General features: G+C 41.0%; 1 long non-coding RNA gene across 3 annotated transcripts in view; it reads left to right on the forward strand.

The window, feature by feature from the left end:
- The window catches only part of LOC117069834, a 54,561-nt gene extending 35,109 nt beyond the window's left edge, over window positions 1-19,452 (forward strand). Inside the window, exon 3 of one of the 3 annotated variants that reach the window (XR_004431683.1) lies at window positions 18,090-19,452. This is a non-coding gene — a long non-coding RNA (uncharacterized LOC117069834). Of the gene's footprint in view, window positions 1-5,891; window positions 7,137-18,089 lie in introns of those variants that run through there. The other 2 variants (XR_004431681.1, XR_004431678.1) reach the window with 2 other exon arrangements.
- The last annotated feature ends 7,552 nt before the right edge of the window (window positions 19,453-27,004 follow it).

The raw sequence follows: 27,004 nt of genomic DNA on the forward strand, positions 1-27,004 counted from the left end.
TCAGTGTGGCCAAGGTGGTGGGTAATTTAACCCTGCCTAACACTTTCTTATCTCAAACCACAATCTCCCAGGCCCCTGGTTCTACCTCCACTGGCCTTTTTCCAGAAGGTCTGGAGTGTCATTTCCCCTCTTGCCACAGAGCCCATGCTTGTCCTGTTCTTCTGCCCAGCAAGCTCTTCTCTCCAAGTCCACTTGGCCCACTCCTGCATATCTTTAGATCTCAGCCAGGTGTCACCTCTTCAACCTGACTTCCTCACCCCTCCAGCTACATTAGGTTTCTTAGGAGCTCTCAGAACACTCTGCACTTTTCCTTCATAACTCTTATTTGTTCGGTTGTTTAACATCTCCTTCCTCCTCTAAACTGAAGCTTCCATGAAGGCAGGGACCATTTGGCCCACAATGTCTGGCACTTGCTATGAACACAGTGTTTATTTAAAACACAGGGAATAATTAGTGTTTCTCCAACATTCATGCTTCTCCCCGGCTCAAACACTCTTGGTGGTCCTCTGGTGCCTGCAGGACAGAGCAACAACTCTTTGTCTTGGTATTCCTGGCCCTTTGGGGATCTGGGCCCATCTTGCCTTTCTGGTTTCATTTCTCAGCACTCCTTTTAACAGACCCAGAAGTCTTAGCTGCAATGGATTGGTTGCTATTTCCAAAGCACTCTTTATGCTTTACTCTCTGAATCTTTGCTCATATTGTGCCCTGGATCCTGGAATGAATTCTCCCCATTGGGATTATATCAAAATCTCTTTCTAGAAAAACTTTCACTGTATATTTTGTATATTGCTTGTTTTTTTAAAAATATAAACAAAGTACTAATTTTAAGAACTTTTCATACATTAGTTCATTTAATGATTATGATAGCCTACAAGATAAATCCACTTAGTATTCACAGAAAGCTTAAATAACTGGTACGGATAAACACCTAGTATGTGTCATAGCTGGAAACTGAACCCAGGTGGTCGGGCTCCAGAGTGCAACTATGGAATCTGCATACTTGCTCTGCTCCTAGACTCTTACTCTTTGAGGGCGGTGGGGGTGTCTTATCCTTCATGTTTTTATCTCCCCAGGGACTCACTCCCAGTAGTTTCTAACTAATGTTTAATACATTAATAATTAGAAACCAGTGCCTCAGGGAGAAAATGATGGAGGAAGCCTCCCTCTGTTCACAAAGAACCACCTCATGTTTTTACTTCTTTGGTTACAAACCCTCAGTCCTTCCTCCCTGGCTTGAAGTATGTAGTTTAATAACTAATGGCATTTTTTTTTCTTTTTATGTTCTAAACTTTTTATTATGAGTATTTCCAAACACTGTAAAAATAAATAGTATAATAAGCTTCCATATACATATCATCTAGCAGAACAATTAGTACATTTTGCCATGTCTCTTGTACATTTTGCTGAATTAACTTAATTTGAATCATAGATATGATGATATTTCCCTCGTAAATACTCAGAAAATGATGAACTTTCCTTACTTAATTACAATACCATTTTAACCTACAAATTAACAGTAATTTCTTTATTTCATCTTTACTTAGTCTGAGTCCTATTTCCTCAAGGTCCCAAGAATGTCTACTTGAAGTTGGTTTATTCAAATGAGGATTCAAGCCAGGTCCACACACTGTATTCGGTGTTGATGCTCCTCATTGACTGTACATCACTCATACTTTGGAACAGTGTTGTTTAGCCAGGTCCCAGGAATGCAGGTCTGGCAGCGTTCAGGGCACACCCAGGCTGAGGCCCCCCCAAGAGGGCCACAGGTTCAGAATTTTGGCTGCTCTGCAGACAAGCTGAGATGACCCAATTCTTTCTTCCTAAGCCCTTCCAAGGGTGGAGTTTGGCCTGATCTTCCACTTCCCTACCCCATTTGCCATGCTCTGGCCATACTGACCTTCTGGCCCTTGTTGGCTGTGCTGAGGACCTTTGAGCAGTGGATTCACTGGGCCAGGTGAATATTGTAGGGTCTCCATAAGTCTGCAGAGTCAGGTCTGGAGAATGGCCAGAGACAGAGACTGCTTTCGGATGAGAGAGGTAAAAGGAAGGTTGTAAAGAAATTTGAAGAATCTGTTCCATGCTATCAGCTTGGCCAAGGGGATCTCTACTTTCTGTGCATGCACTATTAAAATGTAGAAAGAGTTCTCAAATCCACTCATCCTTGAAGACAAATCACAAGGAAATGTGAAAGTCCCTCAGATTTCTGTTTTCCAAAATTTCTTCTTTTTAGATGCAGCTCAGAGACTGATGTTAAGGAGAAAAAAAAAAAAAAAAAGCCTTAGATTCCACACTAAAACTTGTAGACTCAACACATCAAAGAATCTGTTACAAGGCAACATTAATCTCCTGTAGAATTTCACTAAAGAATTTCCTACAGAGATCGCAGCAGTGCCTTCCACAATTTTCTGAGCAAATGTGTTGGAGCCACTTAAGCACAGTACTTTCCTCACGGCGGCAGAGCCCGCAGACACTATTTACATGCACCAGTGCCATTTAGACCTTAACTATAAATGACTGCATAAAGGTTAATAGAACTGAACCGAGCTTTAGGAAAGACCTTATGCACAAAATCACCTCATATATTGGCGGTTGATATAGAAATAAACATTGGAAAGAACAAGAGGTGTGGCAGGGATAAAAAAGCAAAGTTCTTTGAATATCAGCGGAAATCTCTATCAATGGAATAGCAGGGCAGAGATGCTAATTCCTAGGGCTTTTTTTTTCAACAGCAGAAAATTCACTTTAAGGTCATTTGTTTCCGACTGCTCTTTTGGCCTTCAGTTGATAACGCAGTCCATTTAAAATGCCTGCTAGGTCGGGTGTGGTGGCTCATGCCTGTAATCCCAGCACTTTGGGAGGCCAGCAGGCAAATCACCTGAGGTCAAGAGTTCGAGACCAGCCTGGGCAACATGGAGAAACCCCCATTTCTACTGAAAACACGAAAATTATCTGGGCGTGGTGGCTTGTGCCTATAATTCCAGCTACCAGGGAGGCTGAGGCACAAGAATCACTTGAACCTGGGAGATGGAGGCTGCAGTGAACTGAGATTGAGCCACTTGCACTCCCACCTGCATGACAGAGAACGGCTCTGTCTCAAAAAAATAGAATAAAATAAAATATGTACTGAACTAGTTCCAAGGTTTTCCTTTGGTGTTAATAAGGCTACTTCCTGCAAGAGTGACAGTCAATAATGTTGGTCAAAGAAGCCCTCCACTTCCCAAATTTTATAAATGTCCAGTGACATCTTTAAGTGAAAAGAGGCAGACCTGCCTTATCTAATGGTCACGTCATGGTTTAAATGGTTTTATTTTAGCAGTCTATGTGTATCAGTTATAGTTCCTATCTGGTTTTGAACAACTGCTGGGAACCTAAAACATTTTTAAGTCCATCATTTTAGAAGGAAACATGACAGGTACATACTTGGCTTTAAAAATGAATTATAGCTGATTTTGTAGTCACTGTGACCCTTTCCATGGGAAAGCAAATGGATGAGACTGGTAAGTTAAGTTCTTCTTTTTTTTTTTTTTTTTTTGAGTCTTGTCAAACTATGGATCAGAAGGTGTCCACCATATCCAGTTCCCAAACCTTACTGGTTTGAAGACCTAACTGGACTCACAGGCTTTTAGGAAATTATCACCTGTCAGCCCAGGAGACTCCAAGGGTGAGTAATGCTGAGCGTCTGGCCTCTGGGTCTCGTCCCATGACTGTGAAAACAGTTGCAGTAATGCCCCCACCAATGCTTCCTTCCTCAACGCCCAAGTGTCCAGCTTCATGGGCTGGCAGGGTCAGTTTTCTCCTGCAACGCATCCAAACCAATCCCACATATTCCATCTGTGCAAATGTGGGTTGTGCTGCAGGAGGCAACAACCATTGAGGCCTGGCAAGTTCCACAGCATCACTTCACCTCCCGTTATTTTGTAGCATCCTGAAGAGTAGAATGCTGTTCAATAGCTCAGAGGAAGGCACTCCAGTAAGAAGCAGAGAATACAGTCTGAGGGGGAAGAAGAATTTCTGTAGAAGAGTAATTATGTATCTGTGCAGCAAGAGAACAACTGTGTGACTAACGCCCCCACAGTTATGAAAGAAGCTCTGAGCTGGTCAAGACCTCAGGTTTCAATTTCATCCCTAAAAGAGCACATGAGGACCTTTCTTGTTTGCTTTTTTTAGACCAGAAAAACAGGCACATTATAGGTTGGAGGCAGAGGAACACTTAAGCCAACTTTGTTATTTTCCCAGGAATCTTTGAACCAGAGATAAGAACAAAAATGGTCACACTGTGTCAGCTCTAAGTCGCTCAAAGCTGGGTCTGTCTCTGACAGGATTTAGTGTCTCAGGCCAGGGGAGGGCAAATTATCCAACAAAGGATTGATTTTTACCCCAAACATTTTGGTTTCCCAGAATTCATTTTGGATCTGGTATCCCTACATTTATCTGAAAAGTTTAAAGCTTTTAATATTTTCAGCTTCTGTTCTGTTAAAGGATAAAAGGGTCTTAAATTGCACAAAGCAATTCCTTCCTTCCTCCCTTCTCTCTCTCTCTCTTTTTTTTCTCTCCTTGCTTCTTTCCTTCCCCACTCTCTTCCTTTCTCTTTCCCTCCTCTCCAACCATCCTAAAGCTCCCTCTTTCAAGTTTCAGGGAAGTGCTTCCTGATTCTGATAATCTGGGGTTTAGCAAGAAAAAAAAAAAAATCTCTGCTCCCTTCATGATACTGTGGATTTGATACATATCCCTTCTCAGCTTTTGTCTTTCCACATTTGTCCTACAAGCTGTGAAAACAACAATCTCAAACCCCACTCACCGTCATTTTCTTTAACTATAGTCAGCATTGCTCTCTTTCTGCTTCCTAATTTATTTTGTCATACTACTCAATTTAGGATTTTATGATATGTTGTATTAGTTTTTTATTGCTGCTTTAACAAATTGTCACAAACTTTGTAGCTCAAAACAACACAAATTTATTATCTTGCAGTTCTGCAGGTCAGAAGTTGAACAGGGCTAAAATCCAGATGGCAGGCCTTCGTTCCCTCCGGAAGCTCTAAAGAAGAATCTGTTTCCTTTCTTTCTCTGCTTTTTGGAGGTGGCCTGGTCTCCTTTGCTGAGGTCCCCTTCCTCCATCTTCAAAGCCAGCAACATAACGTCTCTATCCCACTTCCACTGTCATATCTCTTTCTCTAGCTCTCTTCCTCTGCCTCCCTCTTCCACTTTTAAGGATTCTTGTGATTAGAGTGGGCTCACTGGATAATCCATGATAATCTCCCCATGTTACGGTCAATGGAAGCCAGATGCAGAAATTTTAACTGCATTTGCAACTTTAATTTCCCCTTTGCCATGTAACCTAACATATTCACAGGTCCTTAGGATTGCGGGGGTGGGAGGGGCATTATTCTGCCTATCACACACATATATATATGTCTTTATAAAGTTTCCCCCATTTTGATGTATGAAAATTTTGATCCAAACAGACTGTTGACTTCTCCAAGGCAAATATGTGACAAAATGTGTTGTTTTCTTGTATTTTTGGTCTTTCCCATGGCATCTTCAAAAATGGCCAGAGCTTAGTAGGATCCTGGTAAATACCTGCCAATGGCTCCCAATGGCTTTGATTGCTTGAATCATCATTCTTTTATTTTATTTTGTGTTTCCTGGCAGTTTGCACATGCAGAACATTCAGGTGCTGACGCGCTGCATTTCATATATGTGATAGCTAACGTTCATTGGAAGGAGCTACTGGGAATGCCATCAGAATAGTTTGCATTTAGCGCCTTCACAACTCAACTTTGATTTTCTAGTGGATAAATATATCAAATTAGACATTGTAGATGTATGCAGTGAGAAGAGGACGGGAGAAATGGAGGATAAGTACGGAAGTGTCTTTGTGATTCTTCCACCAGCTCCTGGAGACAGAGAGTTTCTTTCATGTGACAATGGAAGCCAGACGACAGACTCAGCTGGATGCTGACAGCCCTTCCTCCCTGGAAAGCCCCAGAACCTCTTTCAGTAGAAAACAACCACAATATTTCCAGCAGATTCCAAAGAAAATCCTGCCACTGCTTTGGAATTGACCAAAAATGTCAATTCTATCTATAAAACCAAAGGCTTTCTTCCAACAAATAGTTCCAAGATGAAAGGGAGCCTTTTATTTTTGCTGATCTGCTCTGTCTTCTTGTTTTGGCTTGTTTATAAACATAGGCTTAACTGTAGACACCACAATTTATTAATTCATTTAACTAAAAAGCAACTATTTGTTAGGTACTATATTGGTCCAACAATCAAAAAACATTAACAAGTATTATTCCAAGTGACTAAACCATGCTAACTTGTGCAGTCCTCGTAACAACCCCAAGAAGAAGGTACTGTCACTATGCCTGTTTTACAGATGGGGAAACTGAGGTCCAGAGCAATTAATTCATTTGGCCAAATAATAAGAGCCAGGATTCTAACCAAGTCTCCGGCTTGGAGTTGTTGCTCAAGATTACTTCACCATGTTGCCTCCCCTTGCAGCCAGTGCCTGCTTACAAAGAAGTTCTAGATTCATGGGGAAGACAACGAAGAAGCAAGAAACAACACATTAGAATTGAGTTGTTTTGTACACTGCTGTATCCCCAACACCTAAAACAGTACCCAGTGCATAAGCAGGGACTGCATGATTATTTGTGGAATGTTGTTGCAATAAATACTGTGAGGTAAGCTGATTGGATGAGGTGATAGAGTCTCAAGGGAACCTACTTAATTCATATGCAGTGGTGAGGGAGGGCCTCTCTGACAGATAACATTTAAGCTAAGACCTAAAGGATGAAAACAAGAGAACCATAAAAAAGAGTGTGGAAGAGCATTCAGGCAGAGGGACCAGTGTGGTCAGAGACCCTGAGGTCAGGGGATCCTGGCAGATGTGAGGAATGGAAGGAGCCACTGTGTGGGAGCGGGGTGTGCACAGGCAGCTGTAGAGTGAGATGAAGCAAGTTGTGAGCACAAGCTGGATTATGCAGGGCCTTGGGTCATTCGAATTCACTCGCATAGGGCTGTATAAATGCTGTGGAAGAACTCAAAAGGGGGCCCATGGACCCTGAACACCAGAACCATTCAATCCTTTTAGAAAGACAAGGCAAGCAGAAAAAAGGAAGAAGAAGAAGAGGAGGAGGAGGAGAGAAGAAGAAGAAGAGGAAGAAGAGGAAGAAGAGGAAGAAGAAGAAGAAGAAGAAGAAGAAGAGGAGGAGGAGGAGGAGGAGGAGGAAGAAGAAGGGATTTGAGCTCTTTGATGAACTTATTTTTTTAGTGAACATCTTCATTTGTCTTTCCTTCTCTCGTTCATTCCTTTCTTCCTTCCTTTCTTTTGTTTTCTGAGGCCTTAAAAAATTACTCTTGTATTCTCTTACGATCTTTGGAAGAGTTTAACTCAAATCAGGGACTGTCATTTGATCCATTTGACAGATCTCCTATCTATAGTAATTTTAACTATGTTGCAATAGCTCATGAGGCCCTAAAGCTAACATTTCCATTTGTGGTGTTTTTTAACAAGGCCTAAATTTGGTTTGCTATATTGGTCTATCATCTGGGCTTTGTTTTAAAGCCCTGACTTACAGTTGAACATTGTACTGAAAGACCACACACTATTTCTATAGTGGTATCTTGGTACAACAGGCTTGATTTCAGCCAGAGAAGTTGAGGAAGGTGAAATGGACTTGTGGAAGTATAATTTTCTCTCTTGTTTTAAAAAATCTTTATTGAAATAAATTTACATGCCATACAATTCACCTGTTTAGGGTATACAATACAACAGATAAGAGTCGTGTAATTATCACCACGATTAATTTTAGAACATTTCATTATCCCCAAAATAAATCTTGTACCTACTAGCAGTCAATCCCACTTCCCCTCTTCTATTTTCCCAGCCCATTAATCTATTTTCTATCTCTATAAATTTGCCCATTCTGGGCATTTCATATAAATGAAGTCATGCAGTTTTTCGTGACTTTTTTCACTTGCATAATGTTTTCAAGGTTCATCCATATTGTAGCCTGTGTCAACACTTCTTTCCTTTTTTTTTTTTTTCTCTTTGAGACGGAGTTTTGCTCTTGTTGCCCAGGCTGGAGTGCAATGGCGCGATCTCAGCTCACTGCAACCTCTGCTTCCTGGGTTCAAATGATTCTCCTGCCTCAGCCTCCTGAGTATAGCTGGGATTACAGGCATGTGCCACTATGCCTGGCTAATTTTGTATTTTTAGTAGAGACGGGGTTTTTGCATGTTGGTCAGGTTGGTCTCAACCTCCCAACCTCAGGTGATCTACCCGCCTCAGCCTCCCAAAGTACTGGGATTACAAGTGTGAGCCACTGTGCCTGGCCACTTCATTCCTTTTTGTAGCTTAATAATATTTCACTGTTTAAATTACATTTTTGTTTATCCATTGATCAGTTGATGAACATTTGGATTATTTCTACTGTTTGGCTATATGAATAATGGTACTATGAATACTTGTGTACATGCTTTTGTATAGATGTAAGCTTTCCTTCTTTTGGGTATATACCTAGGAGTGGAATAGCCAGGCCATATGATAACCCCATGTTTAACACTTTGAGGAACTGCCAGACTATTTTCTAGAGTGGTTGCATCATTTTACATTCCCACCAGCAGTCTATGAAGGTTCCAATTTCTCAACATCTTCACCAACGTTTGTTACTGTGACTGTGACTCTTGGTTTGTGACCTCTCCATCGGAATCCTCAGGCATCTCCATTTCTTCTCCATTCCACCACTTCCTTTGACCTGGCAGATCCTCTGTAACGCCAGCAATTTGTATCATTTTCACAATACTCTCGATATATGTCTTGGTGATTAAATGCAAACTGCTTTTCTTATTGAAAAAACTTGACTTCCCAATGGATAAAAGTGAAGGAAGCTAAGCAATATAGGAAATTCCATAACTCATTCATCTTCCTCTCATTCTGCAATGAGGAGCTAATATTGGAGATTAAATAATGGACTTTTTTGATTTCAGTGTATCTGCTGCTGAATGTATTAATTCATCCTTTCTCAGATAGTCAGACATGACTAGCTGGTAGCATCCTAAGTAAAAGTGATAACATGAATAATTCTGCCGGGAAATAAGGTCAACCTTTTCAGCCTTTTCTCATGAGATCTGGGCTGTGAGCAAGGAGCAAAGAGCTACATAAACCTTGCACCTCAAATAACTCTGAAGCTCTGTCCTCCTTGTTCCCTCTAATGCCTAAACACCCAATAAATGAAATATAGGACTAGAGATTTTCTAAAATAACCTGGATTTTGTAGAAAGAAAGATCATAATACATTAAGTAAAATATGGTTCCCATGTAAAATTATTCTTTCAAAAACTAGGAATTATATAAATACATGAAATCAGAATATATACACACAAAGGAGTTAGTAGTGATTTTTATTCCTTAACTGGTGGTTGAATAAGTGAGTGTCAGTTTTTTTGCTTTCTTCACCTATATTTTAACTTTTTTCTACAATGAACATGTATTACATTATAATAAGAAAAAGTTAATTTGTAAGTTGTATTTCTGATACAGAATTACAAGACAGTTTTTTTTCTACCTTGCAATAAATTATTAAAATGAAGAATAAATTTGGGTCAGAAACTAGACAATTATTTCAAGGTTTGTTCCAGCTCCTGAGGCTTTATGAGGTTGCCATCAAATTTGGTCAGCAAAATAGAGGGCAAACCATGACACAGCAAAAATCATATTCTTTAGGATTCTTAAAATTGTATCAGAAATCACTAAAACTAGCTTAGCAACATTTCTTATAAGAATACAGACAGGGCTGATAGTTGGCTGGTTGCACTTGCCTGGGGACACTGGCTGTTTATATTGTAAAATACCTCCGTTCCTATTACTCTGACACCCCCAAATGCCTCCTGTCTGCCTCAGTCACTTGGGGATTTCTCAGGATTCTCTGTACTTCACAGCAAAAGAGGGAATGTGTGGAATGGCAGTGGACTTCCAGAACCATGTACCAGGTGTCTGACCCTGTCTGTTCTAATTTTCTCCCCCAGTTTCATATTAACTATTTTGAATATCACCCTCAGAATACATGGGTATCTCATGGAATCCAAGGGCAAAGATTTAGCTGGGCCTCCTGAAGGGACTAGACCCAGACTCTCGGTGGCTGTCAGGCTTCTCCCTATTTCTCATCCCTGTGCGTCTGCTCCATCCTCTCTTACTGCCTTCTCTGCCTTGAAGTTCACATGACAGAAATATGACTTACAGCTCTCAGAATTGCCATTCGACAGATCTGGCCACTTAGAGAAAGAATGATCTCTCGCTCTTCTTCCCTCCCTCCCTTCCTATTTCAAATGTCCAAGGAAGAAACTGAATGCCAGTCATGTGTCCATCCCTGTACCAAAACTCTATGACCCTATGGGAAGAGGGGATCACATTGCCCAACCATGGCTTTTCCAATTTTAATCATACGAATGCGGGGTGGGGTGAATAATTCCACATAAAATGAGGGAGCTTGTCCAGAAATTATGGAGTGGAGCACAAATATAATTATGTCTCTGCCTAGCACGTAGCTATCCCTCAACCTTCCTTTAATTGGGGCTTCTTTATCCAACAATCTTAACTCTCCATGAAAGAGTCTCTGAATGGCCATATACCAAAGCTTATAATTTTGCGTAAAGAATTGCACATAGAAAAGCACCTAACACAAAAGTTTTAAACTCTTATTTTACATAACTTGTTTATTAGGCTCTACGTCCAAGGCAAATCAGAAGTAGAATTAAGGAGGAGGGGTAAGAAAGTCAGGCTCACTGAGCCTGGATGGCATATGAGTGTAAGAGTGTGTGTGTGAGTGTGTGTGTGTGAGTGTGTGTGTGTATGTGAGCGTGTGTGTGAGTGTGTGTGTATGAGTGTGTGTGAGTGTGTATGTGAGTGTGTGTGTGTGAGCGCTCATGCGTGCACATCTTCAGTTATGTGCCCACTCCTGTACCAAACAAACATTGATGGTCCTATGCAGGAGCAGACCGTATTTCCCAATTATGGCTTTTTCCATTCTGACCACATGGGTGAAGTGGGTATATAGTTTCATACACACACACACACACACACACACACACACACCCTGATACGTAAATTCAGGAATAATGATTCAGCAATGCAAAAGGCAAAAATCATATCGGGGGCCATTTTTCCATGCCAATTATTAGAAATGTAAATAACCTGTGAAGTAATAAAGTAAGTTAGCATATAATTATTGATATTTATTTTAATAACCAGAACCCTCCATTTTAAAAGTGAAATTATGTTGAATATATCCTGTTTAAGAAGACAGAGAAAATTTTAATGCATTGATGAAAGAGAGTAATGGTAAAGGTAGAAGTACAGGGATACTTGATATCTAAGCTTTAGCTAGCTGGAAAATTATTGATAAAACCTGATGAGTTTTTAGCTAGCTGGAAAATCATTGTTCGGCAATGCTAGATCTTAGACAGGTCTTTGTCAATTTCTTCTCTGTAAAATGGGACTGATAATTGTACCCAATTGCCAGGGTAGAAAAGCCCACTATGTGTGAAAATCCTTTGAGATCTTTGAAGAAGTCGAGGTGTTTTAAAGTATTAGTGATATTAAAATCTATTTTGGTTTTTGTAAGAACGATTGCACTGGAAACAAATTTGCTTTTAATGAAAGAAACATGAGGGGAAATGAATTATTTTGCCTTGAATCTTTTTTAGTCCATTTGTAAGCACCACTTACTTAGGTCAGACCTTTTGATTGGTCACTTGTCTATAGTTTCTATCAATCATTTCATATTTTAGCAATTTGCAACTCTGGGTTGTCCATCTTTTAGGAAGTTGGACTAATGGCTTTATTTCATGAACTACAATTGTTTAAATCATGCTTTCTCCTACTTCTATCATGATTATCAAATAATGTAATAATCTTGCACAAAATTCAAACTATAGAGAAAATAGTCACTCATAATCCCATTTGCTTCACAATGATTATAGTTTTCCATATAATGTATATTTTTATAAAATTTCAGTCATAGCTATGTTCAATACCATAGTCTCCTTTTTCCATTTTGCTACTTGTTATTATTGTTAATTGTAATTATCCCTTCTAAAATGTGAATACAATTCTATTGAGTGAATGTGCTAAAGTAATGGAATAACCATTTCACTATTTTCAGATATTTAGACTCCTTTCTTTCTTTCTTTCTTTTTTTACAATAAAAAGCACACACTTTCCCTTCTTCTCAAATTGTGTAGTTTGGGTAATCCCTAAATTCAAAGTGCCCACCATGCCCATAACCTGTTTCTGGGGAAAGAAGCCAAGTCTTTCTTCGTAGTCAGTTATGCTCCATGCATGTGACTCTGCCATTCCTATGATGACTACTGAGCCAGGGGGTCTGTGCCTGGGCCAAAGGGCAGCCATGTCCATGAGAAAGGCCCATGCAGAGGTTCTACAGGAGACTGCCCAATAGCAGAGCACCACATTGGATGGTATCAAACGGATCCAGTTTCCTCCTCTCTCTCAGTGAGAATAAATGCGAAATACACAGAGCAGTCAGGATGCTCTGCATACTCTTTTGGAGAGAGAAAAAGATGACCAGGACACCAAAGCTGTTGGCTCACCAGAGCTGCTACTACATTCTGAATGACAATGGACCATGTCTCTAGTTTGGCACAAGCCTTGTGTCCTTGCCAGTGGTGGAGGGCTGAGACTCAGGGTCATAGTCCAGCTTCTGAGACTGCTGTCCCTGCCCATCTTACTTCCCCGTGGAAGTAAGCCACCATCCCCTAATATAATTATTTTCTTTTCTCCTCTTAGATGACTTCCTTGGAATGAATTACCCAAAACAGGGTAAAGAAGTATAAATATTTTTATGGTTCAGGTATTTATTTTCAAATTACCTGGTAATGTTTCTAAAGATTTTCCTCTGGATCTTTTGCTCCACTTGTTCTATGCTCTTTTAATCATCTCGCCCTTCTCCACAGCTACAAAGACCATCGAATTTGAGACACCATTCAATTGTAAAATGCACCATTATTTTATGAATGACAGAGGAAAACATGTGGTCAATGAGGTTGACATAATGCTTTCTTATCACTTAAAATGTTTATTTCATAATTATTGAAAAAGTTCTTTTAGACTTTTGTGCATATAGAAAAGGAAATACAAGCAAAATACTATATATCTGACATTTTTCAGAGTTTAACTTTTCAGAGTTACCTTTTAACTCAAACTATCTTTATCCTTATTTTCCCATCACAGTATTGTGTCTTATTCCATCTAAAGTATTGATAAATCACCATTACTTAAAAGAATTCTCAGCTGGGTGTGAGAATTCTTAAAAGAATTCTCACCTGTAATCCCAACACTTTGGGAGGCTGAGGTGGGAGGATCGCTTGAGTCCAGGAGTTCAAGACCAAGCCTGAGCAATATAGCGAGACCTTGTCTTTACAAGAAACGAAAAAGTAAAAATTAGCCAGGTGTGGTGATGTGCACCTGCAGTCCCAGTTCCTTGGGAGGCTGAGGTGGGAGGATCCCTTGAGCCTAGCAGTCAAGGTTTCAGTGAGCTATGATCTTGCCACTGCATTCTAGGCTGGGCAACAGGGCAAGAGACCTCTACTAATGTCCAAAAGAGTTTCTTCCAAGTCATTGACACCCACTCTGAAAGTTTTGATGTTGGCTCTTGTTTGATCTTTCTAAAACTTACTAATAGAAAGTCTTCAGACAACCAGGACTCAGGTGGCTTTCTCGAATAGTGCTTAAGTGTTTTGTTGACTGAAATGTGCAAAGTGTTACATTTGTCCGGTCCAGTCACCTGGACATACATAACTATGTGTAAGTTGCCTGTAATGATTATAATCCTTATCAGTTGCAAGATACATTCTGATTTCAGAGATGTTAAAATACAATATATATATATAATATATATAATATATGTGTATTGCGTTATATATGTATTACATTATATATAATATATAATGTATTATATATATTGCATTTTAACATCTCTGAAATCAGAATGTGTCTTGCAACATATATAGATATAGATATAATAGATGGATAACATGTGCCAATGATTCCAAAATCTATAATTCTATTCCAGACTGCTATGTAAACTGTCCTCCAGATCTCTATTTGGGCAATGCCCACATACCTCAAACAGCTTCCTGTTGCTGTTAGAAACCTTTCCAGAAATGTAGTGACTTAAAACAATGTAAATGTATTGTCTGAAAGTTTTGGAGGTTAGGAGTCCAATATAGGTTTCACTAGACTAAAATCAAGGGATCAACAGGGCTACATTCCTCCTGGAAGCTCTAGGGTAGAATCCATTTTCTTGTCTTTTCCAGTTTGTAGGGGCTGCCTGCACTACCTTGTGACTTCTTCCATCTTCAAAGCCAGCAATGGCCTCTCTTTCTTTTTTTTTTTTTTTTTTTTTTGAGACGGAGTCTCACTCTGTCGCCCGGGCTGGAGTGCAGTGGCCGGATCTCAGCTCACTGCAAGCTCCGCCTCCTGGGTTTACGCCATTCTCCTGCCTCAGCCTCCCGAGTAGCTGGGACTACAGGCGCCCGCCACCTCGTCCGGCTAGTTTTTTGTATTTTTTTTAGTAGAGACGGGGTTTCACCATGTTAGCCAGGATGGTCTCGATCTCCTGACCTCGTGATCCGCCCGTCTCGGCCTCCCAAAGTGCTGGGATTACAGGCTTGAGCCACCGCGCCCGGCCTTCCTTCTTATATCACATGACTCTGAATCTTACTCTCCTGCCTCCTATTTCACTTAGGATGTATGTGGTTACATTGCGCCCACCTGGACAGTCCAGGATAATCTCCTCATCTCAAAAAACTTAATGTAATCGGGTCTGCAGAGTCACTTTTTCTGTAAGGAACATATTCACAAGTTCTGGGAATTAGGATGTGAATAACTTTGGGAGGGGTTCATTATTCTGCCTACCACAATGTCCAAAACTAAATTCCTGATATTCCTCCCTGTTCAAATTTGCTCTTTCTCCAGTCTTTTCTGTCTCAAAGATTTAAACTACAATCCATCAGTTGCCCACACAAGAAGCCTGGACATCATCCTAGAATCCTCCCTCTTACACATTTCCCACATCTAATTAATCATTAAAATCTGTCTTTTTTTTTTTTAACCTCCTAAAAAGCAAATAAGTCTACTTAGCTCTACTTACGTGGTCACTGCTCTGGGCCAGACCCTCATCATTGTCTCTTACCTATTTTACTGCTACCAGTCTACCTGCTACTGGAAGAGATACAGCTCAAAACACACTAGTGTGAAATTTATGATCAAGAGGTTTATGTTTTTAATATCTACTCAGTAGCATATGCAACTGGGGAGGAGATACACACACAGTACAATACCAAAGGCTTGCATTTGCATAGCATATTATGAAACATCTTTACATTCTTACCACAGTTAATCAGCTCCATAGCCATGTGAACCAGGTACTATTATCCTACTTAGTGAGGTTAGACAACTTAGACTCAGGTGATTTTTGTGTTTAGAGACAAGTCTCATTCTGTTGCAGGCTGGAGTGCAATGGTGTAATCATAGCTCACTGCAGCCTTGAACTGCAGACTCAGGTTTTGAAAAAAGGTCTCATTACCTCCTTAAATTAGTCTCCTTCAGCGTTACCTCGTTACAGTGCTCACTGTCATTTCAAATTCCACATGTTCAGAGACAGATCTTCCTATAACTTACTGGTCCTGTCATCAGTCTCCTCCCCACCCCCTTCACCCACCTTCAAATTTACTGTTGATTTACTCTATCCCTATCCTCACATCTAGCCAGACACCAAGACTGGCTGAATTTCTTTTGACCTCCTAGTTCTTGCTGCCGTCCTCACAGTCCCCTGCATAGCCAAAATGTCCTATTTTATCTCACTGCTAGGTCAGTTCAGCTGCCTTTCCCACATCTTACTTCATCCTATGTATCACTGCCCAAAATAGAGTGTGTAAACCACTTTTATATAATCACTCCCTAGGTCAAAATCCTTTAGTGGCTCCTTATTTTCCGTTACATCAACCTGGAGCCTCTCTGTGTGGCTTTAAGGGCCCTCCATAATTTGATCCCTTCCTATGAAGTTTACATAATTCCCACAGTTTTCCAGCCTCATGCTCTGGGTGGGCTGGCTGCCCCACTGACCACCACTCTGGTTATTCCTTCCATGGCTGTGTCCCTGTAGATGCCTCACTGAGAATGCTTACCATCCCACATCTGCCTTTCCAAACCTTGTTCTCCTTTAACCTGGTTCAATACCGTCATCACTGAATCCTTCAACCAGTCCTTAGGGTTCCTATTCCTCTCTGAAATTACAGAGCATGGTTAGGGCCTCATAATAAAATGCTCACGTTGTAAGCGTTGTTTCATGCACCTTAGTGTTGTCTCCTCCAACTAAACCACAACCAACTTGAGAGCAAAGCTCAAGTTTTCTGTTTTCTTCTTACTACAAGTAAATAATAAATTCTTCTTGACTGATTTCTTGAATTATTCCCAAATCATATTTCTTTCTGCATTGGTACATATTATGGCAAGTTTGCATATACAGATTTAAAAGGCAAATGCAGCCAGGAGCAGTGGCTCACACCTGTAATCCTAGAATCTTGGGAGGCCAAGGCAGGTGGATCACTTGAGGTCAGGAGTTTGAGATGAGCCTGGCCAACATGGTGAAACTCCATCTCTACTAAAAATACAAAAATTATCTGGGTATGGTGGAACATGCGTGTAATCCCAGCTACTCAGGTTCATGAGGATGGCTTGAACCCAGGAGGAGTTTGCAACAGAGTGAGACTCTGTCTCAAATTAAATAAATAAATAAGGCAAATGCAAGCGTACTCTCTTAAAGATAAGCTATTTTCTTTCAGTGAGTGGAAGTGTTTGACAGAGAAACACCTTTGGAAGCAAACATTGAGATGTTACTACAACATATTCTCTTTGCACTGGTGCTTATTATGCTAAGTTTACATTTTAAAAAATGGAGGCTCAATTCTGGTTTGGGAGTAATTTACTGGTTCAATTACCTTTAATTATTTCAAACTAGTAAAACATTGAGGTCTGCTTGACAATTCAGGGATTTATATTGATTGACAGAGAGCTGGTAACTGAAAACCCCAGTTGAAAACCCCAATTTTTGAAGAGATGCGGTATAAATAACTAATCTAAACAAAACACAACCATTATGATAGTCAATTCGCACACCATTTAGCGAGGACTTCTTTGTGAATCAAGTGCTAGATGAGACTGTCAATTTGGAGAAGATGGGAGAAAATGGAAGAGGACCTGACCCACACCCTCAATGTCAGGGAACTTGGTAAGTTTAGGGAGGATGGTGTGCCCAACACAGTCAAACAATCAAACCAAGATAACAGACACAAAAGGAAATCAATCATATGAAGACAGAGTGAAAGTAAAATCTTCTGATTAAAAAAAAAAAAAGAATGTTTGAGTGTCACAAAGATATTGTAAAAAAAAAAAAAAATGGAGGACAGAAAGAAAGAAAATGAATGGTTAGTTCACAAGCTGGCTAACTGCTGATCTGAAGACAGTAGTCACAGCACTGTTTTGCAAACATAACAGCATCATCAGAACCAACGTGAAAGTAGGCAGTTCTGCAACCAGAGCTCCTATGTACAAGAGCAACTAAGAAGCCCTTCCTGTAGAGATTCCTCTCTGCAAACACATTCCAACACTATCAATTTGCTAGTTTGGCAACTCAGTGTTACAATCTGGTCAGGTAAGAGATTTTCAGATCTTACAGTGAGAGGAAGAGACACATTTTCTATTCACACAGTGACATTGCCTTTCCACCCCCTGAAAATATATTCTCTCTCTCTCTCTCTCACACACACACACACACACACACACACACACACACACACAGACTGCAACGTGTCTAAGTCATTAGCTGTTTGTGCCCTAAATGTGGAACAAGGAATTCCCCAGATGATTTTTAAATTCCAGGGCAATTACTACGTACAGTTTCAAGAGCCAGAAGGAAGAATCAATCTGCCAAGCAACGATTGGGGATGGAATTGCTTGTGCTTCAAAGTATATGCTGGATTAACTTCTAAAGTAGTTAATTACTTTCCAGATCATGCTGTGGTGTCACATGGCCTAAAGAGAAAACTGCAGCCATCCAGACCTAAGGAGGTGGAAGTAAAGGAAGGTCACGATTTCTATCTTTTAGGCTGTGTCTGATGGGACTGGCTTAAAAGCAAAAGAATCAAAAAGCATTTTTTGTTGTTGTTGTTTTAGCCAAAACAATATTAAATAACAGGGTTTTAAAATCTTTAAATATATTAAGTTGTTTAAGTGAATCCACTGATGGTTGTTTTAAACATTATAAACTTGTAACCTAAAGTGAAGCTGCTTATCAAAGATGCAGTAACTAAATTTTCTTTGCTGAACTACATTCAGATCCAATACCACTTTGACAATGAATTCAATTTTCCTGGTGGAAAGTAGCAGAATACAGAACCCCCCCAAATTCCTTCAGCTCCAAACTACCTAATAGGTGATAAAGGAAATATTGACCTAAATGAAAAGGTTGGCAACAGGGATGAGGTACAGGACACACATACTGTTTTTCCATCTTTTCAGGCCCAAGACAATCACCACTTATTTATCATGGCACTATTAACTCCCATCAAGCTTGGTCCTGGCTTCAGAAACCTCAACACAGTGCTTTGGGAGGCTACTACCTGAAAATGAAACTTATTTGCAACCTCTGATCTAGAAGGAATATAAACTCAGAAAAAGATAGTCTAGAAATACACACTCATCCTCAGAGTTTGTCAATATCTGCCATAACTCGAGGAAATAACCCATTAGATATTGGGTTCATTGACACTACTAATGGTTTCAGTCTTGAGACACTTTATCAAGATATTAAAGTTAAAGGGACGAGACTCATCTTGTTCTATGCCCTCGTTTTATAGGTCAGGAAACTGCTTCAGACTTATATACATTGTCAAGCTTAGAACCTAGGCTTCCAGGTCTTCCTGCTCCGATATTCGTCCATGCTGACCCTCTTCTGCTCTACTGATCATACGCTAGGCTCAACAAATCTTTATCATCTTGATTATATCATCTGTGTTTCTGCATATAGACATATGGAGTACTGTATGAAATGTTACTACATGAAAATGATTCACTAGTAAACTAGGACCTTTATCAATATGGAAAATTCAAGTCACAACCTCAGAGGTTAACTTAATGTTCAAAAAATACAAGAGGTAGTTGTCTAGAGATTTTTGAATAAAGTAAAATTTAGCATCTGCCTCTAAGAATAAATGCAAGTTTAATAGAGAGGGAAAGAAATTGAACTAGATTTCACAATGAATAATACCAGTTTATATAGATGCAAAATATAGCAGAGATGATTAAATTGTCTGTGACCGTTTTCTAGAATTTCAGCATTTCCTATGCTCGCTAAACTTTCTAATTAAAAAGGAAGAATCGGCCGGGCACCGTGGCTCAAGCCTGTAATCCCAGCACTTTGGGAGGCCGAGACGGGCGGAGCACGAGGTCAGGAGATCGAGACCATCCTGGCTAATACGGTGAAACCCCGTCTCTGCTAAAAATTACAAAAAACTAGCCGGGCGAGGTGGCGGGCGCCTGTAGTCCCAGCTACTTGGGAGGCTGAGGCAGGAGAATGGCGTAAACCGGGAGGCGGAGCTTGCAGAGCTGAGATCTGGCCACTGCACTCCAGCCTGGGCGACAGAGCGAGACTCTGTCTCAAAAAAAAAAAAAAAAAAAAAAGGAAGAATCACTAGTGCTTTCTAAGGATTCAAAAAATAATATTTAAAGTTCTTTTCAGGACCCATAGACATGGCAGAATACAGACCTCTTCTTTTCGACCTTCCCTTTCACTAAGGGAATCATCCTAGCGTTGCCATTCATTTTACTTGTTCACTTTTCACCAGGCCATGTACATTTTTACTTCTTTATGCTTAAAGCAAAAATAATAACACCAACCATCTGTCACATAAATAAGAGATGTATTACTTTAAGCCAATAGTTCTCGACTTTGGCTACACATTAAAATCATCTGCTTTCAACACTCTCAAACCCAGGTCAGTGGAATCAGAATTGCTGGTGCTGGAATTCAGGGATTGCTAGTTTTTAAAACTACACAGGTGTTTCCAATATGCAGGTAATTTTTCAACCACTACCTTTAACCAAAAGGATGAAATGTTATTACAAGAGCATCATAGATCAGATGACGGTAAGGCCACAGGGGTAGTTCAAAGATCATCAGAGCCATCCCAAACATTGTCTTTACTGTTCCTGCTGCACATCACAGTAAACTTAGCATCCTCCTCTTGGAGTATAACCAAGAGAGAAATCGGAAGCAGTCCCAGGCTGAGATAGATAGCTAGATCTCAGTGATGTTTGGTAGCTAAATAGTACTAGCTTGCAAGAGGTGATTGTGAACATTTCTTTCCGACTTTATGTTCAGTGACATGATATTGCTGGCCGGAAATTGACCACTGGCAGGAGTATTTACATTATAGAAACTGGCAAACAGTACAAATCAGGGCTGGTTTTCCCCTAGAGAGTCAATTGTTAAACATTCATTGGCACATTACTGGATGGATCCCTAGACCCTGACCCTGGTGGAACTTGAGAGAGGAAAATGTAAAATCGCTCTTGGCTCATTATTAGCAAGTCTGAACTTCAGATACTATTGCTGGCCGGCGCGGTGGCTCACACCTATAATCCCAGTACTTTGGGGGGCCGAGGTGGGTGGATCACGAACTCAGGAGATCGAGACCATCCTGGCTAACACGGTAAAACCCCGTCTCTACGAAAAATGTAAAAATTTAGCCGGGCGCGGTGACGGGTGCCAGTAGTCCCAGCTACTCGGGAGGCTGAGGCAGGAGAATGGCGTGAACCCGGGAGGCGGAGCTTGCAGTGAGCCAAGATCGCGCCACTGCACTCCAGCCTGGATGATGAACAAGACTCCATCTCAAAAAAAAAAAAAAAAAAAAAAAAAAGATACTATTGCTTATCTAATTATTGGCAAATAAAGAGGGGGAATAAAGCCAAATAGCAAAAACAAAACAAAACAAAAACAAGAAAACAATAGAAGTTTGCTGCTGATATTATGATCCTGGTGATATTACAGGTAAGCAGGAGAAGACAATATGAATTTAATATGGACTGATACATCCCTCTTGTCACTTTGCCTAGGCACCTGCCCATTATTTTTGGGGGGTAGGGGCACTAGAGAACCAAGAAAAAGGAAAGGTGGACATGTTATTATAGTAGTATAAAGTCTGTTCTGATATACGGACTCCAAGGTTGAGTGGTTTATTCAATAAATAAGTTTAAAACTCTCATGGAAATTTCCAGAGATAAATGATACAAGGCTGATATGGGAGCGTCCATCACTGACTACCAGGTTGCTACTCCCAGCTCCAGTCTTCATATCTGCATACCAACCAGTAAGAAGAGGAGAAGGAGCAAGGGGAGCACATACCTTTCCTTTAAAGGACACAACTAGGTATGACTCACATCACTTCCATTATTACCCAGTTGACCAGACTTTAGTCTTGTGGCTGACCCAACTGTAAAGGTTGCTGGGAAAGGTAGTCTTTATGGGGCAATGTGCCCAGCTAAACTTTAGTAAATGTATTACGAAAATGAGGTGAGGGTGAGTACTGATGGAACTAGAAGACTGCCACACCATCTTACTCATTTAGATGCAAGTTTGTGTGTCGATATCACTAGGGGTGGAGACTTCACAGTCTGATACTTTAAAACATTTTTCAGTCTACAGTGGTTTCTCAGGGCTTATGGGTCCTGAGTTTCCAGGAGCCTCCTATGTTAGTAGAAAATATCCTTTTCTGGAAATCCCTATATATTCGTTAGAAATAGGTTTGAGAGTTTAATTCAACATATACCTGAAAATATCATGTGTTAAACAGAGAATCTGGTCACAGACCTTGTAATATATTACTAAATATATCTTTGGCCCAAGTAATGTTTTCACAGATCATTTTATTAGTACTTAAAAAAATACATTGGATATTTTTATAACAACAGAATACAAAACTCTAGGCTACAAACATATGCTAATTATAAATAAATAGGAGTTAATATAATTTCTAGTCATTTTACACATAGTCATCACATTAATCTTTCTTAAAAATCACTTTTGTGAGGCTGGGCACGGTTGCTCACGCCTGTAATCCTAAAACTTCGGGAGGCCGAGGTGGGTGGATCACCTGAGGTCAGGAGTTTGAGACCAGCCTGACCAGCATGGTGACACACCATCTCTACTAAAAATACAAAAATTAGCCAGGCGTGGTGGTGCACACCTGTAATTCCAGCTACTTGGGAGACTGCGGTAGGAGAATCACTTGAACCTGGGAGGTGGAGGTTGCAGTGAGCCAAGGTCGTGCCATTGCACTCCAGCCTGGGTAACAAGAGTGAAACTGTTTCAAAAAAATAAAAAATAAATCACTTTTGTCACAGCATTGTTCTGCTCAAAAACCTTAGTACCTATTATTTGAAGTTAAAATGCTTTTCTTGGGATTGTGAGGCTCCTTGTGCCTGTGCTGGAGGCTAACCAAGCATCACATGCAGCAGAAAACAGGGCTGACCAGGAACCCAGGAGTCTTGGATTCTAGTTCTCATCCTGCCACTGTCTAGTTGGGGCACATTGGACTCCTCCACATTCTGACTTTGAGTAGAGCTGGCCCTGAAGCTAAGGTTCCAGACAGACCAGCTAAGAGAGGAGCTTAAGGAAGGCCGCTTAGAGTAGTTGTGGAAAGCAGCTCCTCTGATAACCCTCAGTGGTGCCCATCTCCTGGTGTTTGCCCTCTGGTCTTGCATAATCCCCTCACCTTGAGTGTGAACTGCATGTAGTGACTGGCTTCTAACAAATAAAATACAGCAAAAGTGATGGGATGTCACCTCTGAGATTAGGTTGCAAAAGACTAGGCTTTTTGCTCACATTCTCTCTTTCTGGCCCTTCTTGCTCTCTCCCTAATGAGGCAAGATGCCATGTTGTGAGTTGCTCTGTGGAGAGGGACCTGTGGCAAGGAACTGAGGGTAGCCAGCAGGCAACAGCCAGCTGCCATGTTGTGAGTAGCCCTGTGGAGGGGCCCACAGAGCAAGGAACTGACATCCTTGGTCAACAGCCGGTGAGGACTTAATGGCCGCCAATAGCCACATGAGGAAGCTTGGAAGCAGATCTTCTCCCAGTGGAGCCTTGAGATGACTGCAGTCTGGCTGACACCTTGAGTGTTGCCTTCTGGGAGATCCTGAGGTGGGGGACCCAGCTAAGCTGCCCAGCTTCCTGACCAGCAGAAACTGTGAGGCAATAAATGTCGATGTTTTAAGCCACTACATTTTGGGATAATTTGTTACACAGCAATAGATAACAAGTACAGAAGTGCTAAAGATCAAACACCATCTGAAAAGGAGGGACCTTAAGGAAAATATTATTTAGAAGTTAAAGCTATTAAAGCTGAGAAGGTGACTTCTGAACTGAATTTAGTTTGGAAAATCACATGTACAATAAAAGAAAATTAAAGGTTTAAATAAATAATGCCCAGACATGGAATCAACCCAAATGCCCATCAATGATAGACTAAATAAATAAAATGTGGTATATATACACCAGGAAATACTGTGCAGCCATAAAAAGGAATGAGATCATGTCCTTTGCAGGGACATGGATAGAGCTGGAAGCCATTATCCTCAGCAAACTAACACAGGAACAGAAAACCAAATGCCACATGTTCTCACTTGTAAGTGGGAGCTGAAAGACAAGAGCACATGGACACAGGTTGGGACACAACACACACTGGGGCCTGTCAGGAGGTGGGAGGAGGGAAAGCATCAGGAAGAATAACTTACACATTAATTAGCTATTATTACCATTAATTATTATTAATAGTTAATTATTATTAGCTTAATACCTAGGTGATGGGTTGATCTGTGCAGCAAACCATCATGGCACACATTTCCCTATGTAACAAACCTGCACATCCTACACATGTACCCTGAAACTTAAGAGTTGAAGAAAAAACAAATACCCAAAAGACTAAGATTGATTCTCAAACTTCCGCCTGCAAAGGAGCACATTTGGTTTTCCAGAGAATGATTGTATTGGCACAGTATAAAAGCCTGTCTCCTCAAGAACTGGAAGGTAAAAGAACTGAAGAAAACATTGGTGTGTAGGCAGAAAATGGTCAGTTTGAACCAATTTCCTAACAGCGGTGATGAAAAAGAAGAGAAACTTCCTTTTTGTGAGTATGATACAGCGGTGCTATCCAGTGCAGTAGCTATTAGCCACATGTGGTGATTTAAATTTAAGGTAAAATTAATGAAAATTAAACAAAATTTAAAATTCAGTTCCTCAATCACATTAGCTATATTTCAAGTACTCAATAGCCTTACTCACTAGTGGTCACGATAGCAGATATAGAACATTTCCAAAATTGCACAAGGTCCTATTGGGCAGCCCCCTATAAAGCATTTCCACAATTTCTAACCCTGTTGTCTCCTTCTGCTGTTCTTTCATATACAACCAGTTTAAAATGGCAAGTGCTTGGCCAGGCGTGGTGGCTCACGCCTGTAATCCCAGCACTTTGGGAGGCTGAGGTGGGTGGATCACGAGGTCAAGAGCTCGAGACCATCCTGGCCAACATGGTGAAACCCCATCTCTACTAAAAATCCAAAAATTAGCTGGGCGTGGTGGCACGTGCCTGTAGTCCCAGCTACTCGGGAGGCTGAGGCAGGAGAATCACTTGAACCTGGGAAGCGGAGGTTGCAGTGAGCCAAGGTCGCGCCACTGCACTCCAACCTGGCAACAGAGCAAGTCTCCATCTCAAAAAAAAAAAAAAAAAAAGGCAAGTACTCCTGAATACGTTGTAGACATCAACAGCTCAGTGAACCTAAAGATATTCTGAGCACATTGCAGAGCATCCTCACTGAGAGGGGAGAATCTAAAGTATGAGAAGGCTGGTACCAGAAAGCACTACAAAGAACCCAGTCTTAAAGTGAGCCAGTGGCAATCACTGCTTCTGATACCAGCTCCCAACATAGGCCAACTCCCTTTACTGCCCTGGACTTCAGTTTCCATATTTGTCAAATGGGGGCAGAGGGCCAAACAATCTTTTAGGTACTTTCAAGCTCTAAAACTCAATGACCTTCTCTATATGTTACTCTGATGAAAGAGTTGTTGCATGTCTAAATTACTTACGACTCTCTGATGCAGGGTAGGGGTCCTGTGGTTGGGTAGTACTACTCTTTCACCTCCCCAAGAAGCTGTCTTAAATGATGGTTTACCTGGAATTAGAACATGCTAACAATGGCAGAGTCTTTTAGACTATCCACACTCTGTCCTGTGAAATCCTTGGCAGCCTTCTGTATAATGAGAAATTATGATACTTCCTGGATTGTTCCTGAAAATTAGCCATTAGCATATGATTTAAAAAACTGTGAGATAAGAATTTCTTTTTATTTATTTGTTTGTTTATTTTTGGCAGAGTCCTGTGCTCTGTCGCACAGGCTGGAGTGCAATGGCGCCATCTCAGCTCACTGCAACCTCCACCTCCCAGGTTCAAGAGATTCTCCTGCCTCAGCCTCCCGATTCCACATGCCTACCACTACGCCCAGCTAATTTTCGTATTTTTAGTAGAGACAAGGTTTTGCCATGTTGGCCAAGCTGGTCTCAAACTCCTGGCCTGAAGCAATCCACCTGCCTCAGGCTCCCAGAGTTCTGGGATTACAGGCGTGAACCACTGCGCCCAACCAGATTTATTTCTTGATTGTGGACTGTGACACTCCTCAGGTCACTTGGGCTCTTGGAAATTTCCCCTCCACCACAGGGCAGCCGTGGGGAGTCAGGCCTGGTGGTCTCTCAGTGCTTTCTGTACCTGACAATATTTTGGCACAATTTCCACTGCCTTTTGGTTAAGCCCATATTGCAGTGGCTTGAAATTTTCCAGAGCTCCTAGAGGGCAAGAAACAAGTTCCTGTGCTCTGGATTCTCCCAAGTATATCTGTTCCTTCCTAATATTCCCTACTCCCCACTGGCTTTTTGACCCTTAAGCTTTCCCGAGAGTGGGGAAATCTGTTGCCCTCCACTTCTCCCCTTCCTACTTCACTTTCATGTTTAACCCCAAATGCCTCTCCACCCTAACCTGCTTCCCTATACTGGTTTTTGTGGGGTTTTTTTGTTTTGTTTTTTTTTTGAGATGGAGCTTTGCTCTCGTTGCCCAGGCTAGAGTACAATGGCGCGATCTCAGCTCACTACAACCTCCACCTCCTGGGTTCCAGTGATTCTCCTGCCTCAGCCTCCCTAGTAGCTGGGATTACAGGCATGCACCACCACGCCTGGCCAGTTTTATATTTTTAGTAGAGACGGGGTTTCTTCATGTTGGTCAGGCGGGTCTCAGACTCCTGACCTCAGGTGACCCACCCACCTTGGCCTCCCAAAGTGCTAGGATTACAGGCATGAGCCACCGCACCTGTCTATACTGGTTTTTAGCACGTTTTCTTTTCCTTCTCTCTTAAGGAATTCTGAAACATGTGCACTTTTTTTAGGTTGACATCTAAAAATTTTTTATCATAAGTTTAGTAGTTGCAAAAGACATAATCTCTGCTGTATTTTATATTGTATATGTCCTGTAAATGTAACCAAATCCAGGTGCAGCTGCTGGCTGCTCGAAAACCAGACACAAGAGATGAGGGTTGGTGGGAGGAAAAGTAGGTTCATTTGGAAAGCCAGCAAAACCAAGAAGGTAGTGAACTAGCATTCTAAGGTACATCTTAAGTCAGTACAAATTTCGGGCTCTTTTTACATTTAGGGCTGGGGGAAGAGGAAATGGTTGGAATCGAGGTAATTGATGGCCACAGACATCTGGGTACCAGCAAGGGTCCCAGGAGATTGGGGACTTCTTTGTTCTTGGTCAGGTCACAATCCTCCTATAAATCTTTAACAAAACATAGTTATTGTTTACATACTTCTTTAATCCCAGAGTTAGT

The sequence above is a fragment of the Trachypithecus francoisi genome, unplaced genomic scaffold (assembly GCF_009764315.1).
Source record: "Trachypithecus francoisi isolate TF-2019V2 unplaced genomic scaffold, Tfra_2.0 Lachesis_group3, whole genome shotgun sequence".
NCBI lineage: Eukaryota > Metazoa > Chordata > Mammalia > Primates > Cercopithecidae > Trachypithecus > Trachypithecus francoisi.